Source organism: Polyodon spathula, chromosome 6 (assembly GCF_017654505.1).
Source record: "Polyodon spathula isolate WHYD16114869_AA chromosome 6, ASM1765450v1, whole genome shotgun sequence".
Classification (NCBI taxonomy): Eukaryota; Metazoa; Chordata; class Actinopteri; order Acipenseriformes; family Polyodontidae; genus Polyodon; species Polyodon spathula.
The window spans coordinates 25,148,073-25,176,065 of NC_054539.1; the positions used below are offsets into that span (position 1 = coordinate 25,148,073).

Sequence of the window (27,993 nt, forward strand, 5' to 3'; positions counted from 1 at the left end):
AATTGATTTTTTTCCAGAAGAAGTTAGCGAATCTGAAAAAATAATAGGATGTTATTTTTCAAGTAAGCATTTTGAATACTAAAGCCCTCCATGCATCCTACATGGGCGGTAAGCCCCACACCATTGAGGAATCATTATAGTGCCATGTGCTGCTGCAACCATTATGCTGGGACCTGATTTCGCAAGTAAATTAAAAGTTATACCCTTTTCAAATGATTCATTTGCACAGCGCATTCATGAAATGGCTGCTGACATTCGTGAACAGCTTTACATGAAAGTGAAAAACAGTGACTTTGTTGCTGTCCAACTCGACGAATCAGCTGATATGTCAGAGGGCTGCACAGCTCTTAGCTTTTGTAAGCTACATTTGCGACAGATCTGTGCAAGAGGATGTATTGTTTTGTCATCCACTTTCAGTTCAAGCTACTATGGAAGGCATTCATGACACTTTTTCTCAGGCAGTTAAAGATGCTGGACTGGGAGCCGCGTATATAGTGATGGTGCCAAACAGGAAAGAACAGTGGTCTGGTGACTCGAATTCAACATGTTGCACGCAATACTACTTGAACTCACTCAATACATCATGAACCTTTAGCTGCTAAAATATGCCAGCTGATCTTCACAAGGTGCTTGATGAAGCTATAAAAGTGAACTTATTCAAAGGTTGACCACATAATGCACATTTGTTTTCCGTGCTTTGCAAAGATGTGGGAATTCAGAACATCAGAAATTGCTGTTTCATACTGAAGTACGATGGCTTTCTTGTGGGAAGGCTTTGATACATTTGTTTGATCTGAGATGAGAAGCAATGTTTTTTTTTTTTTTTTTTTTTTTTTCTGGAGAAACTATTTCCTTATGCTGGACTTCTCCAAGATTCACAGTTGCTTGCAGGGCTTGCTTATCTTGCTGATGTGTTTGATCGGCAAATAAGCACAACAAAAGTCAACAAGGACGTGATACGAACCTTCTTTTTATGAGTGCCAACAATAAAGCATTCATTTAAAAGCTTAATATTTGGTGTTCACATGTGCTGGATAGCAGTTTTGAAACTTTCACTCTGATGACAGATTTAATGTGAGGGCATTAATTCTGTGAGTTGAAGATGAAGGACATCATCCTGTGACACTTGCAAAACCTATAAAGCCAGCTGGGGCATTATAGGTAGTCTTTAGCTAAGAAACCCATTTGGATGCTGTTAAAAATATAACCTTTCCACCAGCAGTACAGGACAGGCTTGTGGATTTATCATGTGATAATACTTTTCTCACTTTTCTAAAAAAATTACTTTGTGATTTTTAGTTATCTCTGGGCATGGAATACTCAGAACTAGTATGCAAACCCATGAAAGTGCTTTTCCTTTTGCATAGACATACCTTTGTGAGTCAGTGTGATGAGTCAAAGGGGTTTCGGTCTGTGATTCAGCCTCCCAACAGTAGATGGCATCAAACCAACTCGGGAACTCTTACCAAGATCTCGTGACCATGGCAAAAGTCATCTTTTTGAGGGGCAGCACCTTGGTTAGGGGCGGAAGTAAGAGTATGTAAATTCCAGCCATTGGAGTCAAGTGAAGGATAAGGACACTTGTCAGTTGGGGATTGGTGTTCCACTGACTACAGAGGTGGGACATTACATACTAAAGGGAATGTACTACTGTGTTCGGGGTTGGTCAGAAGGTAAAATAGGCGGAGTAACAGGCGGAGGGAGAGACTAGTTTGGAGCAGCGGGAATTTTGAAAACTTTGACTAATATTTATTTTGTCTTTTTTTTGTTTGTCCGGTATACCGCGAAGACGATTAAGGAAGAGTTTTCACGATCGGTTTTGGATTTTTACCCCTGCACTCCCTCCCTCACACCGTTTTGTTTTCTTTTGTTATTTAATTTTTTTGTAGTTGTTGTGTATAGAAAATAAAAATAAATTATTTTATTTCTGTACTCATAAATTGCTGTCTGGACATTCCATTTAATACACTCTCGCCTCACAGTCAGCATTTTAGAGTCTGGTTCCAGTCAAAAGCAAATACCATAACCGTCTGTTATTGAAGACGATCTGTGAATGTGTATTACCAGCATAGAGCCTCGGCTGGAAGTCCTTTGTTCAGAAAAGCAGGTGCACCCATCGCATTTGTTTTCCGCCATTGTGCATTTTAATGTTTTTTGCTTTTTTGAAGTTGAAGTTTTGTTGAAGTTGTAGATTGCCAATCCACCTTTTAAAGTGTGTGATTTAAATGTTTTGAAATCATACATTTGTTTAAAAATATAGCTGTATGTTTACATTTTGCTTATATGGAAATTGGGGGTGGCAAGTTGTTCACGATCAGAAAAAAAGGTGAAAGTAACTGCACCCATTGGTTTAGTTTGATTTATATTCTGCAGTACATAAATATGTGTGGAGGGGGTTGTGATCATTATTTTAACTACACATTTAACAATTCCTGCTACCACCCACTTATTGTTTAGGATGACTGAAGATCAATTGACCTGTATTCCCTGTTTTGAGCCAACCATCCGCTGTTCCCTGGCCCAAGCACTGAATGTTGTAGCCCAGCCTGACTAGTTTATTTCTGGTTTTGTCAGGTGCCAAACCTGTTGGTGTCGCTGAAGCGTGTTGAGGTGACCTATCCTTAACTTACAGGTAGCATAAAGTTCAATGCTGGATTCAAACTAGCAAGCTGTTGCTCATATGGCTCTTACATCATTCCAGATTGTTGTGCTTATCTTCAGTGAGACACTGGGGATCCTATAAATACAAGTTTTAACTACTGAAACTGTTTTAAATGTATGCATAAGGTACAATAAGAAAATATTACTTGGGAGGCTGTTCTTTGTTATTCATTATTCAGAGTATAATTTCAAGTTCAATGCTGACATAATTTACACATAATAAATGTCACAAATGTGAACCAAGTCCCCAAGAGCCATGACCAGTTGTCAACAGATACAATCCCATTTCGTACATTCTTTGACTCCGTAGGTAGTCTGTGGTAATTATTCCTTGTATGTTACAAAACAAATTTTATAATGTATAGCATTTTAAAGCATATGGCTCTATGGAGGCTGTACTAATGCCTTACACGATGTTATTTTAATAAGCAATAGAATACTGCTAGCTCTAGTGATTTGAAAGGTATTCTGATATGATTATCACAGAAAAAAACAACCCTGAGACTAACTATAAATGCCATGAGTGATTGTAGGAAAGTGTAGAGAAAAGTATGTCATTTCGACTAGAAGTCTTTCTCAATGAATTCAAATGTTTTAGCTTATTTTAATGTTTCTTAATTCAACACTAATAAATGTTTAACCCTTTGATGCCTAAGCAGAATGACCATGTATGGGCATGAATATGACCATTTTGTGTTTTAGTGCTTGTAGTTTGGCAACTACAAATCAGAAATGAAAACCCAACACATCCACAGAAAAGTCTTATGTAGCTGTTTCCAATGATATAATGTATTTTGTTGTAAAATGTATTCAATTTTTTTTTTTTTTATATAAGCCACGCTCCCACAAAATTCATAGCAACATTTGAACTCCCGAGTGGCACATCCGGTAAAGGGGCTCCGCATGGAGTGCAGGATGCGCCCTATAGCCTGGAGATCACTGGTTCGAGTCCAGGCTATTCCACTGCCGACCGTGGACGGGAGTTCCAAGGGGGTGGCGCACAATTGGTCAAGTGCTGCCTGGGTGGGAGGGCTTAGTTAGGCCAGGGTATCTTCGGCTCACTGCACACCAACGATCCCTGTAGACTGGCCAAGCGCTTACGGGCGTACGTGTACATTGCCCAGAGCTATGTGGTCCTCGGCTATGGTGCACCTCTAAGGTGGCTGCATGTCAGGGCTGCAGAGGGAAAAGAAACGGACGGCTGACAGCACACATTTCGGAGGACACAAGTGATCATCTTCATCTCTCTCGAGTGGCGGGGGTGGCAGAGGTGAGCCGGGTTGAAATAAAAAAATAATTTAGCTTTCCAAATTGGGGAGAAAATTTGAAAAAATAATTGCCGATTCCAAATAAAAAAAAAAAAAAAAAAAAAAAAAAAAATTAAATGCCATTTTCGACTCCTTTGTAAGTTCGATACAGAAATAATATTAGGCAGATTTTAAATATCTTATACCTGTCTGAGCCATGGTCTGTATGACAAAATGCCTGAAAACGTCCCTATTTTCAGCACTGTCGGCTATTTTAGGAAGTAGTCTAGACTAATATATCACAAGGTATATTGTCAAATCGTATGTAAAACTTTTAATCTTAAAATATATAAATAAATACAAGTTTGTTTTTTATTTTATTAAATTAATCAATAATGTTGCTTTAATGACAAGAAAAATATCATATTTATACAAACATTATAGAATTCAATATAACCATGAATCTCTAATAAATTATGTAAAAAAACTATATATGAAAACAAAATACAAATGGCAACAAAGCAGTAAACCTAACTATATTGGGCTACTGCAATACACGTGGCCTCTTCTGTAAAGCAGACAAATACATAAATGCATTTCATTTGTGGCATATAAACATCATGTAAGGTATATTTCCTGACTTTCTATGATATTTATATGCAGAAGTTATAGAATTCAATATAACCACGAACAGCAAATCAACAATAACAAAAACATCTATAGAAAAACGAACTATATGGTGATCATAAAGCAGTAATTGTAACGATAATAGGGTGATGCAATAAATGTGGCCACCACTGTAATCAAGCAAACAAATAAATAAATAAAGAAAAGTGATGTAGTGTGGTGTACGTATTGTCCAGGACAAGCCTCCTCTCGATCTTGTCCTCCCCTTACACTTCCAAATATGTGCTGGTAGACACGTTTCTTGTGGATGCGTATTATTGCTGCGAGACATCTCGGAAAAAAGAGCCTCATCCATGTTTAAGCACTGAAATTGGAGCAGTGCGGCACTAAAGGGTTAATAGTTATGGCTAAACTGTAGGAATTTGAAATTGATTTATGAAGAGGATGAAATATAGGTATCATTAAAGTTAGCAGGTGTATGCCTGAAAAATAAAACCCAGGTGCAGAGATCTTTACTTCAACATTGTCCGGGTTTTCACTTAGGAAGTTGTCATTCTCTCTCCACAGTCTTTATTTATGTGATTTAGCACGCACATGCAGTGTTGTAATCGAGTCACAAAATTTGGGACTTGAGCCGAGTCGAGTCACAGGGGGGTAAAGACTTGAGTCAATTTGAGTCATTAATCAGATTCATTTCACAGGAGATTACAGAAAATTTCAATTAAATATATAAAAATGATCATTCTGGGTCAGATTTTTAAGCAAGGTTTCAGCACTAATGGATGGAATTGAGCACACCAATGTTGTGATCATAAAGGGTGTTAGCGAGAGACGTAAACTCAGAACTCACAGAACGACTATGCTAGGAGCCTGTGAACTGTGGACGGGGAGATATACACATACCTATCAAATGACATCCCTTTTAGACTAGTGCTCTGAATTTCAATTGGTTCACTGGAATTTATATCAAATATTTGGTTAAAGTACTATTTACAGTTAATCCATCTCCAGTTACATTAAGGATTGTGATCCAGAACATACTTAAGCATCCTTCAAAGTAAAGTGAATGTCAACTTGGACTTATGAAAATTGAAATGATGCTGGAGCAGCCATATATTATTTATTAATATACTGTAATGTAGACAGATATTATAAAACTGATCATCTTACCTCGATTCTAGGAGGTCTTAGAGGTGAAATAGTTAAGTATTATAGTGTAATAATTGCATGCCTGGGGGGTAGTTATTTAAGAAACACCAAGGACAGCGTCCTTTACCAGATTCCAAAAATTAGGGAAGATTGCATAAGAAACTAAAGCAGGTATCTTATTTGACAGGTAATGGGGTCTATGAATTAAAAAAAAAAAAAAAAAAAAAAAAAAAAAAAAACACTTTGTACAGAGTATGCCAGAGAGAGCCATAATGCTTGATGCTGCCATCTAGTGAGAGCAAAGGGAAATACATGTGACTGCACAATACACAAGCTACAAACTCCATCCAAGTCTCTGTTGCCTCTGTTCAGCTGTTAACAATGGTGATTCGCCCTTTAATCCTTAGCCTTGCAAATGTTATAAGTTATACAACGGGACATTAACCACTTCACTGCCACTGAATGTGCCGCACACTGTACAGTACATAATCCTACAATAGAGAAAAAAGATAAAAGTTCAGTTAAAATGTAAACAATTATTGAACACATTACTTGATCATGATTTGTGGTAATTGAAAAAAAAGAAAGAAAAAACAGAATTAATGTGGGGTACAAAATGGGTTAAAACAAAACATAAGGTTGATCCTTCCCAATATTAATTGCTTTCCACTTCACCTTTTCTACAAAGAAAGCCACATATGTAACCACGGAAACATGTTTCCCACACCCACGGTCGAGCCTTCTTATGCTGGTGATTTACTGCCATTTAATTAGAAAAGAGAAATGTAATTGCTGCATTTTTTGGTCTTTAAACTGGTTACTCAGGTAAAATCAGCCCAGTCAACACGTTTAGGTCTACTTGCCTATTCTCAAAAGTAAAAACTGTAGCAAAACGCCTGACATTGAGAGGCAGGTTCAAATTCTACTTGATAACCTGCAATTAGCATCCTTTCAGCTCGATACTTTGTGTGTGCATGATGCTGTTAGATTAGTTCTAGCTTGTACAGACACCATATTATAGGTTGATTTATCTATGTTCTATACATGATTTGAACTTCCACGACAGTTCCCTTGCAATGTATTTCCCACCCCAGTTTACAATTTTTACACTGTAGAGATTACCCTATACACATAAAGACAATACACAAACTATTGAAGATTGTTTAGGATCGATGACTTAGTATTATTGGGAGAGGGTTTCAAAAGGATTTGAAATGAAACTCAACTCACCCTGGTACTAACTGTTTACTGAGATTTTACTGAGGGTACTGTGTGTGATTTTATTTTTAGCCATGGCGTTTGTGACTCACAGACACAAAAGCAATTTCTACAAGTAGCAACAGGTAGAAAGCATGCTTATTTAGTTTACAAACAGGAACTGTGTTCAGACCTGTACTATTGTTGTTGACTGTATATATATATATATATATATATATATTATATATATATATCATATATATATATATATAATATATATAAACGTGCAACGTTTGTCACAAAAAACCTATAGTTTTTCCCTGAAAGGGACTTAATCTAGTCAGTTTGTGACGCTGCTTTTGAAAATGAAATCTTATACATTTTTTTTTTAAATTGGACTACACCACTGTGGGTGAAATCTTGTATATTTAATTGCTAAGCAGCTGTTTAAAAAAAAAAAAAAAAAACTGTTTATTAGTGATTAATTTGAGCTTTAAAAATATAGTTGTAATAAACACATATGCATTTGCTTTCTTCTGTTTTCTGATAGTTGTTTTAGTTTTCTGTATAGAGGTTCCTACTGAGTGAGTTTGTTTAAAATTCTGTATGTATTACTCAAGTGCAGTCTGTTTTGCTTCATCATTTTACTTAAATCAAACAATAACAGATGTAACCCTTTTCATTTAGTTTAATTGATATACAGTAAATACACACTCAAGACTTCCTCTGGAAAGACCATATTTCAGTGAGAATCATATTGGGTCATGTGGAAAATCTTGATGTGTTCTGGCAGAAGTTGGTCATTATAGCCTTACTAATTCTAGTAGTTTACTAGCATTTACATTGTTTTATGTACATTTTTCTGTGTGCATGCAGCATAAAACTCAGACCGATGACAGACCGATTGCTAGGAGCCTAGATTTTAGGAGGCATTCAAATGTTTTTCTAGGATTATGGTAACACAGTAATTTAAGTTTTAACATATGCATGTCTACCTGACTGTAGAAATAAAATATAATTACAAGTTGGATCCAGGCTAGGATTGGATGTAGCCTAAAACTCCACAACGATTCTATATATATATATATATATACAATTTGTACATTACACCATCCAAACTATAACCAAGTCCACATGTTCTGAAACCAAGTGTGAGTCTGAATTTGAAACTAATCAATTACCAGAAATGTTAAATCTATACTGTTGTACTTGAAAAACTCAAATAATGTTACTATATGGTAAACATTGTGACATTTTTACTTTTTTGGTGTATGAAATTTGCAGTCACTGAGAGTGTATCATTTAGTGCATGATTACTGTGTTTTACCAATGTGAGAGCAAATGTACTTGCACTCCATGATGCTGTTATCCCCATCACAAACGATATAGATATTTATTAGAAACACCAGCATAGTACTTGGTTTGACACCCTTTTAAACTTTTATTCGACGAGATAGATTTCACAATGTATGTGATAATCAGTTAGTCCAGAGATGGCAAATTAGTGGAGATTGGATGATATTCCAAATGTCAGAGGACTAAGCTGGCCATTGAAGATGATACAGGTCTGCATCATACTCCTCACACCAGTTGCAAATAATGTTTGCATTAAAAAAAATCCTCGCCCCTCATTAAAAATAACATTAAATGGGTTAAATTTACATGTTTGAGTATGCATTGGATGGTCATCAGTGGGAATAAGTGGTTAAACCATAACTGTGCCAACTGGCATGATACAATCCATCTCCTTCCTTTAAACAATGGAGGCATTCGCTTGCCTAAACATATCATGTTGTCTTGTTATCAAGATAAACCAATGTAGGGTCACCAAAGACAAATCACCAAGAACATTGAAAAAGCTCAATGTTTTAACAGTGGTAATTTCCAATACATGTTGTAAAAGAACATATGTCCAATTTAATTTCCAACACAACAGTCCCATTTTAATTTCCTATTGTTACTGACTCAGTGGTGGGAGCCTTATTTTATGGATTAGCCCAGAGTGATTTGCTCAATACAACAATTAGTCAGTTTCATACTAACACTTTATTAAACTTCAAATCAGCATTCAATATGAACAAACGCTTACATCATTCTTAAATGATTCTTTCTTTTACAACTTTTCTCCATTACAGCTTTGGTATCCTCTTGGTCCTTCTAATTATCCTTACAATTCATGCATTTGACACGATAAGATATATTACCACAGGAGATTACAAGACACAGACAACCTCCATATAAATCATACCCAAATAAAGAATGTGTCCTTATCAGTAACTGCACAAGTTTGACTTTACATTGAATTTAAGAAAATACACAGACAAAGAATAGCAACATATACAATAAAAACATTTTAAAAAAATAAAGAAACAATACATTATACTCTAACCCTATCAGAACAAATCCCTGGTTGGTACCCAGTTTGACACATTAATGAAAGACAATGATTGGTTGGTCATGAACACATGTCATGCAGACATGAATCAACCAAACTCACTCTTCTTGCTGTCCTCAGTGACTGGTAATTACCCCCTGTCAATAAAGAGCATGTGTGTTTTCTGGCAAGATTTGACTGTCATATATCAGGAGTGACAGAATACAACAGTACTTTTGTTTGTGCTTCTGGGCAGAAGTTGTTACGCGTAATCTTGGAATAATATTTTATCCCATATCAAGCATTGCAGTTTTGTACAAAACAGGAAAACATAAAATAATGAAATAGTGTAGATTAGCTTTTCCATTACATCATAATAAAATGAGAAAATGTAGGAAACTGCAATTTATAGAAATATTGTTTTATGTTTAATGTTTTAGTAATTTCGGTAGGAAGCGCTACAGCAACATTAGTTTAGTGGAGTTGTCTTGCAGCAAACACAGGTTTTCTTTATGTCAAAAAGACAGGGAAGTTTAGTTCCATTGTATCAAGTACATTTGACCATGGGAACATCACCAATAACTTGGACTGGATAACCATACATAAATAAGATGTCTTTTTTTATTGAATTTGAATCTTCTATTTTCTTCTATATTTATTTTCTATATTTAAAATTTTATATATATATATATATATAATATATATATATATATATATATATATATATATATATATATATATATAGTATATATATATATATTAAAATTTTAAATTATTGGTGGCATTCAAAATTCTAAAAGGTATTGACAATGTCGACCCAAGGGACTTTTTTGACCTAAAAAAAGAAACAAGGACCAGGGGTCACAAATGGAGATTAGACAAAGGGGCATTCAGAACAGAAAATAGGAGGCACTTTTTTACAGAGAATTGTGAGGGTCTGGAATCAACTCCCCAGTAATGTTGTTGAAGCTGACACCCTGGGATCCTTCAAGAAGCTGCTTGATGAGATTCTGGGATCAATAAGCTACTAACAACCAAACGAGCAAGATGGGCCGAATGGCTTCCTCTCGTTTGTAAACTTTCTTATGTTCTTATGTTCTTACCCAGGAACAAAAAAAAAAAAAAAATAATTGTTACAAGGTGTTATAGAACTCAGTGAATATGCCAAAATTAAAGTTAGGTTAATTGCTGCATGGATAATTGGCAAGATACAACAACAAACTCAATCAATAAGCACATAATTACTAGGTCAAAATCATTAGACTGAAATTAGTATTTTAAAACTGTTTAGATTTTTTGCTTTACACATTACTAAAGATGTGCCAAATAACAATTATAGAGTATTTGTAATGAATATGCCACTTTCAAAGAGCAATACACAAATAAAAGGCTTATTGCTCAATTATTTTTTAAGGTTTTATCTCCACCCAACTCCAATGCTAAAAGCATATATTTGGACTTGATAAAATAGTAAGCCTTTACCCTCCTGTTATTAAATATTATTACAACTTTTTTACATTTAAAAATAAAATAATAATAATAATAATAATAATAATAATAATAATAATAATAATAATAATAATAATAAAAGGAAGCCCTGTACCTGTAAGAACGTTTTTCATAAGAAACACCTTTTCAACTACATATTAGTAAATAGCCCTAGAAGTAATCTGTGAGCAGAATTAATTAGCCAGCAGAAGGATTGTTTCTTGTCATTGATCATTGATAAGGGAAAGGGTTCATATTCAGTACTGCCTCTTAACTTATGGTTGTCTTTTGTTTGCTATAAGGGAGCTCGCACATAGAAAATGGAAAATGTATAACTTGTTTTCCAATGGGATTTTATTTTATTTAAAAAACATATATAATAACAGTCTTTGTACACAGCAGTAAGTATTTGAAAGTAAAACTGAGTGTGCGATAATGATAGCTTATTGTACTTATTGTACAACTCTTTTAAAAATATTCTTTGGTTCAAATGTCAGTGGTAAATTTCAGTCATGCAGGCTAGCATACCAGAAAGATCCAGCTAGCACCTTATTATTATGACACTAAAACAGAAATTAGTTAATGAGTTTGTGACATGCAAACACACCCTGACCAAAAGCACTCTAGACCAGTCATATGCTGATAAATCACTCGTCAAGGTTCTCAGTCTCAGCAACAACATTTTATCAAAAACAGATACGTCTTGCTGCTTCAGTGGAAATAATTACACTAATTAAAATGTTTTTTTACTACTCAGCCCCTTGTCAGTGTGTTATAAGAAAAATGATCTGTCATTAAAGTAACGCCTCTTTCTACCTTGCTGTAGGAAATATTCAAAACTAAAAAAAAAGAGGTTTAGAACATAAACTAAACAAACAAGGGGAGATATTAGTGCGAGAGAAAAAATAAATGTGAAAGATTATATATATATATATATATATATATATATATATACACACACACACACACAGAGTATATATATATATATATATATATATATATATATATATATATATATATATATATATATATTTAAACAGTATACTTCTAAAACAGAAGCAATGTAACTTAGGGAAGGCAGGAACAGACAAGAAAATTAGGGTTGGGAAGGTCATAAAATAACCATGGGAGGTAAGGGTTGCTTTTGCAGCTAAAACCAGAGACCTCTGAAGATCTAGAAATAGCGAGAAGCATTTCAAAGATCATGCAAGATACAGTACTTTTGAAGAAAGAACTCCACTTCCTCAGAAGCTATAAAAACAACCACCTTTGTAGACGACGTCGATAATGAATGTCTATTCTTTTTAGTTTTAGCACAAGTATACTGCTTCTGAAGTTATGTTATGGGCAACACTACTAGGTTTACTATGTTAGTCATCTCTGAAGTGTGAGCAAACAGTTGTGAGGCAAGAGCTGACCACAAACCAGTAACCTTATGGTTCAAAGATGAACATTTGACCATTCAACTAAAGAGCAAACTGTCTAGTCGAGAAATAAGTATCTGTCGTTATTATAAACTTGTGAGCCACTTGGAGGAGATGCATTACAAGCTGATGTCAGAACAGTATTATACTTAAATGAAAAAGTACTGTACATATACTATGGTTTTTGGAAAATGCTTACTTAGTGTTTTGCTATCACTCAATAATGTGCTGAAGCTAGACATTACATTCTTAGAAGTTTTAACAAACATTCATGATTTGTAAATTGCTTCCTGACTGGGTTCTACCTCATAAGTGTAATTTAGCTCCTACTAAAACACAGATTATATTGCCCAGATCTTGCACTTGAGTAGCAAGTAAATGACACTTAGAAGTTTTCACTTTTAAGTTTGCCTCCGTCAGCTTGTTCAAAAGTTCACCCAGTCTAATAGTCCATTGCAAATCTGCTAAAACCAAGTCCATCAATCTTTGAAATGTACTCGTCGCATTACACAATCCAAATGGCAGTACGTTAAACTCATACAGTCCATAACCGGTTGTAAAGGCAGTCTTACATTTATCCTTTGGGTCAACTTCGTCTTTTTTTCGGACCAACACAATTGGAGCAGCCTATGGGCTGGTTGAAGGTTGTATTACTCCACTTTCCTGCATTTGTTTCAAATGTTCAACAACCTCATTCTGGAAATGTAAGGATACCTTCCGAAATCCCATTTTTATTGGTCTGGACTGGCAAGCATTGATTTGGTGGTACATCAGGCGTGTTCTCCCCAGGTCACTGTTAATACAGCTAAAGACAGAGATGTTATTTTGGAGATGTTCCCTGACAGAGAGCAATTTAGAATGAGACAGTCCCCTCTCATCTAATACCAATTCCTTTATTAGTTCAAAAACAGTCCACAAGCTTTGGTTTACACCAGCAGTCTCTTCACTCCCATACTCATTAGTTAATTCATTTCCAATAACAACATTGTAGACAAAATTTCCAATAGCAATTAACCAACCTTTAGTATAAAAGCAATCAAATAAAAACCAATATATGTAATTAAACAAACCAATACCCAACCTATAACAAGAAAAGAAAACTACACAATTGACACACAATATTTCCGTGAAAAACCAATCACACACATTTCAATTATAGAACACAATGAATATACCAAAATTAAAGTTAGGTTAATTGCTGCATGGATAATTGGCAAGATACAACAACAAACTCAAGCAATGAATCAGTCAACAGTGCACCTTTTTTTATCACTGTTTCATATTTTATCCTGGTTATTGTAATGCGAGTAAAACACTAAACTTAATTTGTGGAGTACTATAAATAGGGTTACTCTCACATGACATTGCAGGACTGTTACTAAACTGTTTCATATTTTTTATTGTTATTGTGATGCCAGCAATAAAATAAATTGGTCTTTTTGAAAATACCTTCATTTGTAGACTGAACTACGTTGTTAGAGGAAGATTGTAAATATTCTCACAACAGTGCTGGACATTTGCTTTCTGAACCATTGTTATATCATTATTTGGTTTTCCTGCTTATTTTAATCCCAGCAATGAGTCAAGTGATGTCTATAAACATTATGACAGGTTTGAAGTGTCTTCAAGGTGCTTTACTTTCTATTATGTCACAGGTGATGAACAGCGGTGTTAGTGTTGTTTTATTTATTTTTTGTTTCTCACTGTGTGCACTGTGGACTGTTTTGTTGAATCTGCTGCACTGAAACCTTTGCTTTTATTTTTGACTGCACTATCTATGTTACCCCATTGCACTTTCACCAGCAATGTTGAGTAGGTCCCGCCTTAAGCACGACCAGTGATTGGGTGAGCAAGGGGAAAGGGTTGTATAACGGGGGTGGCTAGAGAACCAGGAAGGGAAAGCACTGGGGAGAGCCTTGGAGGCATGGAAGGAAGGTTCTCTGAGTAAGTGGTATTTGGAAGAAGAAGAATCTAAGAGTGCCAGCGTGGAATACGAATGGGAGCTTTGTAAACTTTGGCTCATTTCTTTTTTGGATATTGGGACTTCATCGGAGCACAGTTAGTACAGCCATTTGTTATGGCTGGATTGGGACTGTGTTTTGTTTATCTTTTGCGACAATTGTTTCTTTGTTTTTGATTTCTTTTTTTTGGCTGTATTAGCTCCCTCCTAGTCTGTATACTGCACCTTATTTGACTCTACCTGGCACATAACTATTATTATACAAAGAAGGAAGAGAGTGATGGTTTTATGAAGGATTGTTTTTAACAGAACTTTTATTGATTGGTTACAAGCGTGGAAACTATTTGGAGGCCACACTACAGGTTATATTGTGGTAGCCCTGGTATTTCCTTTTTGTGTGTGGCTCCTTTTTCTTGTTTTGTGTGTTCCCTCTGCGTGCTGCTCTCCGAGGTTTGTGGGCCGCTGGGATGGGGCTGCCACCTGGGAGGAGGAAGGAGAGAGATAAGTGGCATAGTATTGTGCGGTGGTGGCGGACTACTTACCAAGATGGATACAGCAGGCTTGGTTGGGGCAATACGGTACTGGGAGCCTGAAAAGACCGCAACAAGGGGGGTAGTATTCTATACATTCATTGTGTGATTTCATGTTAATGTGTACAACTGGGAGGAGCCTAGCAGCTGCTTACTGTGTGCATTGTTCGGAGGCACCACTTACCAGTTCGAGAGCCCAAGAGAGAGCAGTGGCAACACAGGTTTCATCCGGGCTGGAGAGACAAAGAGGTGGACATGCAAGGGCGCAAGTCCAGCTAAAGGGAAGTAACCATCTTTGCCGGATTTAGGCAAAATTGTGAACCTGCTTACTTGTATTTCCTCTTCCCTGAAAGCTACTTTTAACCTTTCCAAGATTTCCTTGGATCTCCTCTACATTGTAGAGTCAGTGGAGGATTGGAGGACAGTTCCAGTGGGTGTAGCGCCTCCTGGAGGACGATAATTTCAGGCAGGGATGGTGGGGGGAGCATAACACCCCTCTTTGGACTCTTCAGTCTTTTCCATTCCTTTGCAGCGCTCTGGACTACTAATTACGAACTGCATTATTATTGCAGCTTGTCTCCTTTATTGGATTTGCTGTGATTATTAATCAAGTGTTTTTTACCAGTGGGATGGTAGCTCCAAGTACTATTTCTAGACTTTGTATTTAGTTTGTTTTAGTGTATTTATAAAGTGAACATAACCCTGTGGAGAATTAATAAAGTATGTTTTATTCTTTAATCTTAAACTTAAACTTAATCTTAAACTTGTTGCCATTGTGGTGTGTGTGTGTGTGTGGAACCCCGGGGATCAAAAATAGCCTGTGTAGGGATAATTAAAAGATTTTCTTGGCCACAAAGGTCCTTGCCCTTTTTAAACCCAATGTGGTGTAGTTGGCTACTTATATTCAAGTTCTTTTAGTATACTGGTTATCTCTGTCGCCCTATCAGTCTTATTAAAAACTCTTCGCTTTAATAAAAAAAAAAAAACTTGAAAAAAAATGTGGTAATATTTATTGTAGAGTATTGGGGGTGTGACGGCTTTAAGCAAAGTATGCTAGAGAGGTCAAAGGGCGGAAGGTGGGAGTCGAGATAAAAAGTTTTTATTTGGAGGACGGAGCCTGGGGCATGGCTGGTGTAATAAAAAACCCAAGAGTTCACTTATTAAACACGTCTGGCTTGAATACTTTACATTGGCGACGAGGATAAAACTGCTACGAAGGTTTCCAAGGAAAAAAAAAAAAAAAAAAAACTATGTGACAGAAAAGACATAACATAAATCCTATAGAAGTGTCATTTACACAGCTTTCTGTTTTCTGCTGTAAAATAAAGCACACGTATTCCCCTGAAAAAAAAAAAAATGGCGGAATACAGCAAAATTGAAGAGTATAAGGCTGAACAAGAGGACTGGATTCAATATATGGAGAGACTGTCCCAGTATTTCATCGCAAATGAAATTAAAAAAACTGAAAAGCAACGTGCAATCTTGCTTCGTGTATGCGGGGCTAAAACGTATAGACTTTTGAGAAGTTTAGTGGCTCCACTTAAACCTAGTGAAAAAACATTTGCCGAGCTCGTGACAGCTCTTACAGAGCATTATAATCCGAAACCATCAGCCATAGTACAGAGATTTAAATTTGATAGCTGTTCTCGCAAACCAGGCATATCTGTAGCTGGGTTCGTAGCGGAACTCCTTGCACTTTCAAAGTTTTGCGAGTTCGGAGACACATTGAATGACCATTGGAGGGACAGACTAGTGTATGGAATTAACAACGAACGCATACAACGCCGATTACTGTCAGAGTCGACGCTGGATTACAGAAAGGCGCTGGATATTGCACAAGGGATGGAAATTGCAGCAAAATAATACTTCCGATCTACAGGCTACAACAAGCGGCATTCTACCTGAAAGCACAGGTACTGTCAATGAGATTTCATACAATAAATCAGGAAGACAGACCAGTTACTCAGAGAACCAGCACAAATTGCCATGTTATAGATGTTGGGGTAAGCACTCACCTGATGTCTGTAATTTTAAAGATGCTGAGTGTTACTCCTGTAAAAAGCGTGGCCATGTTGCCAGAGTCTGTCGTAGCAAAAAGAAAGATACACGGAAACAGCCCAGGAAGGAGGAATCGATGCACATAGTGGAGGAAGCAAGAGAAGTGTATACAATGTTTAATGTAAGAAGCAGGAAGCAGAGAGAAAAGCCAATCACTGCACAGGTTATTATAAATGACCAAGTAACCACCATGGAGATTGATACTGGAGCTTCAGTATCAATAATTAGTGAATCAACTTACAACAGAAACTGGCCTTTGGACAATACACCTGAACTTACCACATCTGATGTGGTTCTACGCACCTATACAGGGGAACAAGTTCCAATACTGGGGTCCATTAGCGTTTTGGTTAAATACCAAGGACAAGAGATACGTTTATGACTCACTGTAGACCCAGTGGAAGGCCCCAGTCTACTGGATCGGGACTGGTTAAAACAGTTGAAACTAAACTGGACAGAGCTATTTTGGACACAAGCTGCAGGATACCAAACATTGGTGGAGAAGCATAGCAAACTCTTTCAAAGTGGCTTAGGCACACTCAGGGGAACAACAGAAAAAATTCTGGTGGACCCAGCAGCTAGGCCACGTTTTTTTCAAACCGAAACCAGACCCATACGCCATGAAAGACAAAGTGGATCAAGAACTGGACCGATTGATTGCAGAAGGGGTTATTGAACCAGTACAGTTTTCTGAGTGGGCAGCCCCAATAGTACCAATCCTAAAAGCAGACGGCAGTGTACGTATATGTGGGGACTACAAGGTCACAGTTAACCAAACGGCAAGGATAGACACATACCCCATTCCCAGGATTGAAGATCTTTACGCTACGCTCGCAGGAGGACAGAAATTTATAAAAATTGATTTGAGCAACGCTTACCTGCAAATTCTACTGGACAAAGGCTCCAAACCTTATGTGACCATTAACACACATCGGGGACTGTTTTTGCTATAACCGCTTGCCTTTTGGAGTGTCAGCAGCACCTGGCATTTTTCAAAGAATAATGGATTTGCTCTTACAGGGCATACAGGGTGTGTATGTGTACCTTGATGACATTCTCATTACAGGCAGAACTGAACAGGAACATCTTGCAAATTTAGATGAAGTGTTACACAGGCTCTCACAGTCAGGATTGCGTCTTAAAAAAGACAAGTGTGTTTTCCAGGCTCCTGAAGTCATCTATTTAGGACATAAGATAGACGCAGCCGGTCTACATCCCGTGGAAGAGAAAGTGAGAGCCATATCAGAAGCTCCAGCCCCAAAATCTGTTACTGAGCCAAAATCCTTTCTCGGCCTGCTCAACTATTATGGACAGTTCTGTGGACAATCTGTCCACAGTCTTAGCACCATTGCACAAACTGTTGCAGAAACAGGCCCGGTGGCATTGGGATTTAGAGCAGACAAAGGCGTTTATGCAGGCAAAGGCTGCAAAAAGTGCCAATGCCAACCGAAACAGTTCTTTTATTGGAATGGCACTCAACGTCCCCGTTAGATGCGAGACAGGTCCACAAGGCTACCGAAAGAGACCCAGTGTTATCAAGGATACGCCGAATGGTTACAAATGGTTGGGTGGGGTTGCCAAATAGTGAAACCAAGCCTTATTTTAGCAGAAAACAAGAAATAAGCATTGTGGAAGGTTGTCTCCTGTGGGGAGCACGTGTCATCATTTCACCTACAATGAGACTGCAAGTCCTAAAATTACTGCATGAGGCACACCCAGGGATAGTGCGCATGAAGTGTTTGGCACGGAGCTATGTGTGATGGCCAAAAATGGACCAGGAATTAGAAAAGAAGGTCCAGGAATGTACCAGATGCCAAGGAAATCGGCACGCACCTCCAGAGGCACCGCTACATCCCTGAAAATGGCCACAAAAACCATGGGAAAGAATTCATTTGGATTATGCTGGTCCTGTTAATGGAAAAATACTCCTGGTGATAGTGGATGCGCATTCCAAGTGGATCGAGGTCCACCCGATGACCTCGGCCACAGCTGAGGCTACTATTGACAGACTCAGAGTCACTTTTGCTGCTTTAGGACCGCCAGAATCCGTTGTTTCCGACAATGGACAACAGTTTGTGGGAGAACTATTCAGGCAGTTTATGGACCAAAATGGCATTAAACACATTAAAACATCCCCTTATCACCCCTCAGAGGGCAGTTCAGACAATCAAGGAAGGACTAAAGAAAATGGAATATGGGAATATGGAGTCGAAACTGATCAGGTTTCTTTTCAAGTACAGGGTGACGCACCCACCTGGATTTGCTATACCCAGATGAGAGAGCCCGGGTCGAGCAGAAACAGGCGCAACAGAAAACAAATCATGATATACACACCAGACAACGGTTCTTTAAGGTGGGGGACAGTGTGTTTCTTCACAACTTTAGCACAGGGCCGCAGGGTTTATCAGGCACCATAAGCAAACAGACAGGTTCAGTGTCATACGTTGTACAATTGCAAGATGGTAGAGCCTGCCGGAGACATGTGGACCATGTCCGCAGGGGTTTTCCTAAAGAACCTGAGACAGACATGCCACAGCCTGACAGTCCCCAACTAGAAGTAGAGGACACTGTGTCTGTCCAGCCCAGTGTGGAGCAGGGTGACTCAAGGACAAAGACATAGGATCAGCTTGCAAACAATGAAGACGAACAGGAGATTCTAGAAGACACTTATGAGAATCAGGACATTGCAGTGGGTGACCAAACAGAAGACATAGCCCCTTTGCATCGCTCTAGTCATATCCCAAAGCCTCGGGTACTGATGGACTGGTAAAAGCTAAAACCATATAGTTACGGGCAGTTACGGAAGAGAGGGCAGAATAATCCCTCATAATTGTCTGGAGGAACAGGGTAGTCCACCCCTGTCCTCATAGAGGGATCGGGGATTGTTTGTGTTTTTGTTCTACATATTATTATTAATAATAGTATTTTGTTTAAAAAAAAAAGAAAAAAAAAATACTATATAGGGGTTGATAAATACTTAAAGGGGGAGGAATGTAGAGTATTGGGGTTGTTACGGCTTTAAGCAACGTATGCTAGAGAGGTCAAAGGGCGGAAGGTGGGAGTCGAGATAAAAAGTTTTTATTTGGAGGACGGAGCCTGGGGCATGGCTGGTGTAATAAAAAACCCAAGAGTTCACTTATTAAACACGTCTGGCTTGAATACGTTACATTGGCGACGAGGATAAAACTGCTCCGAAGGTTTCCAAGGTAAAAAAAAAAAATAAAAAATAATTATGTGACAGAAAAGACATAACATAAATCCTGTAGAAGTGTCATTTACACAGCTTTCTGTTTCCTGCTGTAAAATAAAGCACACGTATTCCCCTGAAAAAAAACAACAAAAAAAGAGAATGGCGGCATACGGCAAAATGTACTTATTTTAACTATCAACATTATAGTTATGTTTAAATGCCATGTTTAATAAATATGTTGATAAAGTGGGACAAAACAGAATTTGCTATTCCCAGAAATGGAATATATATATATATATATATATATATATATATATATATATATATATATATATATATATATATATATATATATATATATAAATTATTATTATCTCAGTAGGCAGAGCCACAATAAATGTCTTGTTTAAATTTAAAGCAAACTGTAAAATTGTTGGTACTTGTGTTGGAATATAGTTTGAAAATTGTAAAATGAAATACATCTAAAAATATTAAAAGGGTTAATGCGTGTCCAAAGATTTCCCACTGATAATTTACCCTGTCTCATTCAAAACAGCAGTTTCTCAGTATCTAAAAAGTTTAAGGGGACTGCTGTTCACATGTATACCTTTTGATTTAAACCTATTTCAAAGCAAATATTGTTAGTACTGGGAAATGAAGTAGGATGCTGTGCTGTACAGAATGCAGTTATATTAAGGAACACATCTGGGAACCCTCTCCTCCATTTGTTTTTAAACAAAGCAACATTTGCAGTTGCCATGTTCTCTGACAATTCAGCTTCAGGGGAGCTCATGTACAGATATTAAGTAATCAAAGCATCCTAGTGGCTTAGTCTTTTTTCCAGTTATGGCAATTGAATAATAAAGGGAAATTGTGAGACAAAGTAAGTTGTAATTTCACCGGAACAAAGGATTTAGAACAATGGTGATTTATTATCTTTATATATTAGCTTAAAAGTTATTGAACTCAACTGAAGCATAGGACACATACAAGTATAAAATACTTTCGGCATTCATATAGATAGATAGATATTAAATACCAGACCCTTGCTAAACATTACAGAACATAATCTAACAACCTGCTATGTCTGGCAGGAATCCTATGATGTGAGTAATTTAAATGTTTGATGTGGCTGCTTGTAAATTACAATGAAAAAGAACCACTTTAACCCGTGACACATTACCAAATCAGTATAAGAAAAAACCTGGGAAAAAAATGCAGAAACTTTTTGTTATGTGCCATTTTTAATGCCTGATTAAGCTATGTTTGGGGTCTTACTTTATGACTACAAACCCCCCCCCTGCAAAAACAAATACCTAGTTACTGGTTCTGACAAAATATAAGCTACATTCAATTAATCAATCAATCTTTATTTTATATAACACCTTTTATAGTGGACCACCATCACAAAGCGCTTTATAAGATGCAGGAACAAGAAAATCCATAATGCTTCAAATACAGAGAAATGCATAATACATGATACAGTTTGTTTTTATTTATTTATTTATTTATTTATATAAATAGCTTAATACATTAAATACAGTGGAAAGTGCCTAATACATGATGGTAACATGATACGTGAAGTAGTAGCAACACAGCAGCTAATAGCAGATATCAGGCTTCAATAGCATGGAAAGCAAAAGAGAATAGGTGGGTCTTGAGAGTTGATTTAAAGCAAGCGACGGTGGGCGCATCACGCACCAAAGCTGAGAGAGAGTATTTATAACTATATTTATAACACTGCAGTGATGTTGTGACCTTCCTTATTTCATTGTTGAAATTTGGCTTACGTAGCTGTGGGTTGGGCGCTTGTTGGGCAGTGTCCTCTTACACCTGGATTGGAATTCTTTAACCCTTCATTACCAGCAAGCCTAGCGTGCTTAAGATGAACATATCTCATAATCCTTTGAAGATCCCAGGATATCCGTTCATTGATTACCTTTAGTTGGATACGAAGCATTTATTTTCATATGCCCTTGTCCGACTTCCGAGGGTTGCAAAAATTATAATTCACATAAAGTATCCACCACTTACCTGGTTATTTTGGGCAGCCATTTATATCGGACAAATAGCGTTTGCCGTTCCCATTGATTTCAATAACAAAGGCATCGTTTTAGCATGTTAAGCACACTGTGTATCTTGTTGTGTGCCATTCACGTATATTTAAATAACAAATGCACTGTTATACTGTAGTAAATGCTCTTACAAATCCACTAATCAGTTGTATTCACCTTGTTAACTTACCATTCACATAGATTTCAATACAAAGGGCAGCACTTTATTGTAGTAAAAGCTGTTTGCACCTTGTTACTGAGCGATTATCCCTGTATTGTACCTTGGCTATTTAATCCCTGTACGTAGTGTCAAGTTGACAGTTTGAGAAAAATGACTACAACAGCAAGTAAGCATAGTTGGAAAGAGAAAAGGAAATAATTTCAGTCCTGCTTTGCTGTGATATGGATAGCAGTTAAAAATGTGATTGACAAATCAAAAACCCCATGTTGTTTTAGAGGAGTTCACCACCTGCCTGTGGTTTATTATGCCAACAGAACCACCTGGATGACTGGGGAATGTTTTTTCTGAATGGCTACTTATGTGCGTGCTGCACTTTCAACACAAATGTAACCCACCTGTACTGTACATTTCTGCACTTGCATTACTTTTTTGCACTTACTCTTTATTATATTCATAGGTTATAATAAAAACATTTATTAGTTTAATGCATGTCTTAATAAATATCTTAACCGCATACAGACTGTGGCAGACCTAAGGGCTGCCTACCCTTTAAGGGTTTATTGCTTACATTGCACCCTTGTTTTAAAAACGCAGGGTGTAGGCATAGTTGGCCGACATCTGTTGGATAATACAGTGGAGACCACTGAAATCAAACCAAAAACCAAGAACAAACTATAAAAGTTACGTGTCTGGAGTCCGAACAAATAAAAAGGAAAAAGAGCAGCACTTTAACGCAAACAAGACAACCCTTGCGGATAAGCGACTCTGTTAATTGTTTTGTTTCATCTCGTCGATGCCACAACTTGATATTTTGTTTTGTTTAGTTAGGAACTAGCTTTTTTGCATTTGGTGGTTTTAAGAATTATATCGGGTGGCGCAAAAATTCAAGCAGCTCGGCTTTGTTTGATGGCTTGTGACCATCCATCTTCCTCTTGATCACATTCCAGAGGTATTCAGTGGGGTTCAGGTCTGGAGATTTGTCTGGCCATGACAGGGTCTTGATCTGGTGGTCCTCCATCCACACCTTGATTGACCTGGCTGTGTGGCATGGAGCATTGTCCTGCTGGAAAAAACAATCCTCAGAGTTGGGGAACATTGTCAGAGCAGAAGGAAGCAAGTTTTCTTCCAGGACAACCTTGTACTTGGCTTGATTCCAGCTTTGCTGAAGCACCCCCAGATCATCACCGATCCTCCACCACATTTCACAGTGGGTGCGAGACACTGCGGCTTGTAGGCCGCTCCAGGTCTCCGTCTAACCATTAGATGACCAGGTGTTGGGCAAAGCTGAAAATTGGACTCATCTGGGGGTGCTTCCAGCCTTGCAGATTTGTCTTTGTGAAGGGCGCATGAATCAAGCAAGTACAAGGTTGTCCTGGAAGAAAACTTGCTTCCTTCTGCTCTGACAATGTTCCACAACTCTCAAGACCCTGTCATGTCCAGCCCAATCTCCAGACCTGGTAGCAACAGACTTACACTCTCTACTGTCAGTTGAAAAAAGTACAGTATGCCATTTTTAGAGAAATAAAGTTTTAATTTCTTGGCATTATTGGGCCTGTCAGAGAGCATTAACTCTTGGAAAGCACTTGCATTCTTGGAGATTTATTATAATTTTTTTAATATGGAGCACCAGCTGCATATAGCCCGCAGCTTGCCCACCACTCATTTCATGACAGACATCTGTAGTAAAGTCTAACAGCACTGAATCTTTTTTTAATAATCACATGTACAGGAACAAATATAAATCATAAAGCAATTCATACAAATAAAAACTAATTTAGAAAAACATAGCAAGTACACAACATCAATCAATAGCATTATTTAGAAAATTAACCATGTTGCATGACAAAATTGCAAGCTTTGCATCAGATCTATCAGCATCACATGCTTCAGTATATAAGTCTGTGGCAGGCTGGTGAGTGGATAGAGGCCCAGAGACAGACTGCAGTTCAAAAAAATAACAATTTTATTATAAATTAACAAAAATAAAGTGCACAAGGGCAAAATAACAGATACTCAAACACAAATAAAGCAAAAACAAAACTCACAAAAATAAAGTTTCCAGGCTGGGCAATGCCTTCACTGGATTTAGAAAATTCAAAAACCACAAAACAAACACCAACCTGCTTCCTCAGCTCCCTCTCCCAAATGAGAAGCAGAGGCCTCCTTTTATATCAGGTGGCTGGGCGCTGATTGATCGTTAATCAACCTAATCAACTAATCAACCCCAGCCACCTGAACATAATAAACCCAGGCAGGTAGGGGAAGTTAACCCCATCCCTGCCAATTTAAAGGGCAGAGCTTTGCTCTGCCACAAAGTCAATAACTGAACATACATTTATAAAGTTACAGTATATACACATTAAGACAATAAGAAGTTTTCTAATTTCTATAGGTTAAATTGGCTGTTTAAACATTTTCTTTAAAATACAACTTTCTTTTGTAGCAACATCTCTTATAATATCTTTACATGTGTAACAGTCCTACTCATTATATGTTTTACTTTACATACAAAAAATGAATGGGACAGCACTCTTAAAACAGAGATAGATTAACAAACATGTTTATCCCCTCAGTTTTTAGATAACATAATAAATTATATCACAAACTTGTACTGCCACATATATTTCAATAAGATAAAGCACTCTGAAAGTGTTTTTTTTTGTATTCTTGATCTTTAATCATGTACTGTCACAATAAATATTGGTGTCGCCACTAACAATATAATCACAATTTTATGACAGACGGATATGTATATCAGGGAAAAAAAGGTGTCTCTTTTCTTTTTATTCTTTTGACATACGTTCAGAAAAAATATAGAATAAACAAAGTTGAAAATATTAGTGACAATCAATGTAAGATGAAAGACCACAGTTATGCTACTGAAATAAAAAAAAAATATGTTTAAAAAACTGTTAATTAAATGTTACCTTTTTTTTTGGGGGGGGGGGGGGGATATAGGGTTGATTGCAAGGTGCTTTATGCATGGTTAATTCACGGAAAGTAAAATTCTTGCTTCACTATATGTGCTTTATAGAGAGGGAGTTTTTTTTCCTTCATTTTAGTCTGATGTGTGTTGTTATGTGTCCCGCGGCGCTCCCACCCCCTCTCCCGTTTATAACGCTCTTCAGTTAACGCTCTGTGGCAAAGTGGTTAGTAGTGCACAGGTGTAATAACAACAGTCCAACAACAGTTCCAAGGGTTATTTCAGTCCCAAAATAATAATAACAAACACACACTTTAAGACACCTATATGATCACCAGTCCAACAGTGAGTGCTCCGGGTTCAAGTGGTGTTGTGAATGTGAAACAAGTGCTTTACAGTGCAGTCCGGGTTTAATGCTGGCTTGACAGGGACAACTTCCGGATCTTTAGCTGTCTTCAATGACAAACAAGACAGAGTTTTACAACATACAGACAGTACAACACTAAACACTCATTGTTTCTCTTTATTCCTTGTGGTCAGTCCATAGCCATAATGGAGGAACAGATCACTGGGGCCACTTCCCCTAAACACCCTCCGTCACACCCTCTTTCAGTGGTGCGGCCAATCACGGCCAATCATGTTTCTTCCAATCTGTGGCTGACACATCGCCTACCGCATTAAGGCTTTGACTTCTGGTATCATGGCCCTGCCCCCTTCCTGGATGCAGCTTCCTACTAACCCTGTAATGAACTGCCAAGCTATCCATTATGGGCACTCTGCTCCAGCTATACAATACCCTCACAGGTAGGGAGGGAAATGGTTGACTAGGATTCATTCTCTCTCTTGTCACAAGACCTGCGTTATAGCGAGGGAGCATTGTATAACCAAAACTTCATTTTCAAAAGATAATTCAGAGTAAAACAACAGAATTCAAACAAAATCCATGAAAGCTCATCCAACAAACAAAATGTTTGCTGTTCATTGCCTCAGCACTTCTAGGCTTCTCTGTGTTTAGGGTTTGTTTAGCTTTCAGGATGAGTGCAACTTCAAGGTTATTGCCTCTTCTAATTTTGGCTTTGTGTCCTGCCCTGCATGCTCAGAGCTCTTATCCTGTGACATCAGTGTACCTCCTCCTTCATAGACAAGTAAATAGTAAATGTCTAAAATGTGGACTTTAATCCCAAGCCACATCTATTCTCTTAATACTTCCCTCCATTTATAGGGTCACTATTCTTTTTAACCATGCTTACTACTTTATCTACTTTAAGAAAATTCATAAACCAAATGCTAAATGTACACACGATACATTATATTTCATTGGAATCCTCCAGTGTGCCAAACACAGGAAATCAATCCAGACTGTCATATGGGTTAGACGGCTTTCGAACTGAAAGGAAGTACAGTGCTAACAAAGTCTTTTAGCACATTATGTACTACACATGTTAGTTTCATGAGTCTTCATACAGTTCAGTAATGACAGAAAATATATTGGATCTAATTCAATTTAACCCCTACAAGGTCACCAAAATAAAGACTATTTGAGCCACATTTGTCATATCAGTTTTCTTATTACTGTAAAGTAAACAAGCTGTTATTAAATAAATATTTTAAACATATGTACAGTGTAGTGCTGGAGAGGAAGAAGAGTGGAGTGTGTTTTATGGTGGTCTGCCAGATTTGTGTAGTGTAACTGACACATCGGGGGCTGTTAGTGGAGATGCAATTATGTTTAAGGATGTGGGAACACTTTTAAGTAACTTCCATAGTGAGTGGGAACACAGTGCTTGTCATTATGTGATTTCACAGATGTTTTTTACAGAAATATCAAAATGCATTTTAATAGTTCTGGTGATATCCTCTCCTTGGACTTGCAACTTACACAACCTATGCAATACTGCATATTTGTCTGTCTAACAGATATGTCCTTCCGTCTTTTTCCAGCAGGATCATAATCAAGTACAATACAATATCTTCTATCTATAATATTACTTTTTCTAAGCATTTCTTACTCGTGGAATTTAAACTATTACACTTGTTGTCCTAGAAGAAAACTTGCTTCCTTCTGCTCTGACAATGTTCCCCAACTCTGAGGATTGGTTTTTCCAGCAGGACAATGCTCCATGCCACACAGCCAGGTCAATCAAGGTGTTGATGGAGGACCACCAGATTAAGATCCTGTCATGGCCAGCCCAATCTCCAGACCTGAACCCTATTGAAAACCTCTGGAATGCGATCAAGAGGAAGATGGATGGTCACAAGCCATCAATCAAAGCCGAGCTGCTTGAATTTTTGCGCCAGGAGTGGCATAAAGTCACCCAACATCGATGTGAAACACTGGTGGAGAACATGCCAAGACACATGAAAGCTGTGCTTGAAAATTATTCCACCAAATATTGATTTCTGAACTCTTCCTAACTTAATACGTTAGTATTGTGTTGTTTAAAAATGAATATGAACTTATTTTCTTTGCATTATTCGAGATCTGACAACACTGCATCTTGTTTGTTATTTTGACCAGTTGTCATTTTCTGCAAATAAATGCTCTAAATGACAATATTTCATTTTACCCAAACACATACCTATAAATAGTAAAACCAGAGAAACTGATAATTTTGCAGTGGTCTGTACATTTTTTCCAGAGCTGTGTATATATATATATATATATATATATATATATATATATATATATATATATATATATATATATATATATACACAGTTTTTAAGTTTTTAGGACTAATAACACAAAAGTGAGTGTGCACAACTATTGTATGGGTATAGCCCATGTAACACAAAAGCAACTGTTATCTGGTAACTTTTCAAACAACTATGTTTAGGGGACATGTTAAGCAATTTGTACTGTAGCTCAACTATTCACTTGCTAAAAATTGTTTTAAAATGTCACCTACAAGAAGTTAATTGATATATTG

General features: G+C 37.2%; 1 pseudogene; it reads left to right on the forward strand.

The window, feature by feature from the left end:
* The first annotated feature begins 241 nt into the window (after positions 1-241).
* LOC121317661 lies at positions 242-19,335 on the forward strand (annotated as a pseudogene).
* Positions 19,336-27,993: the final 8,658 nt, after the last annotated feature.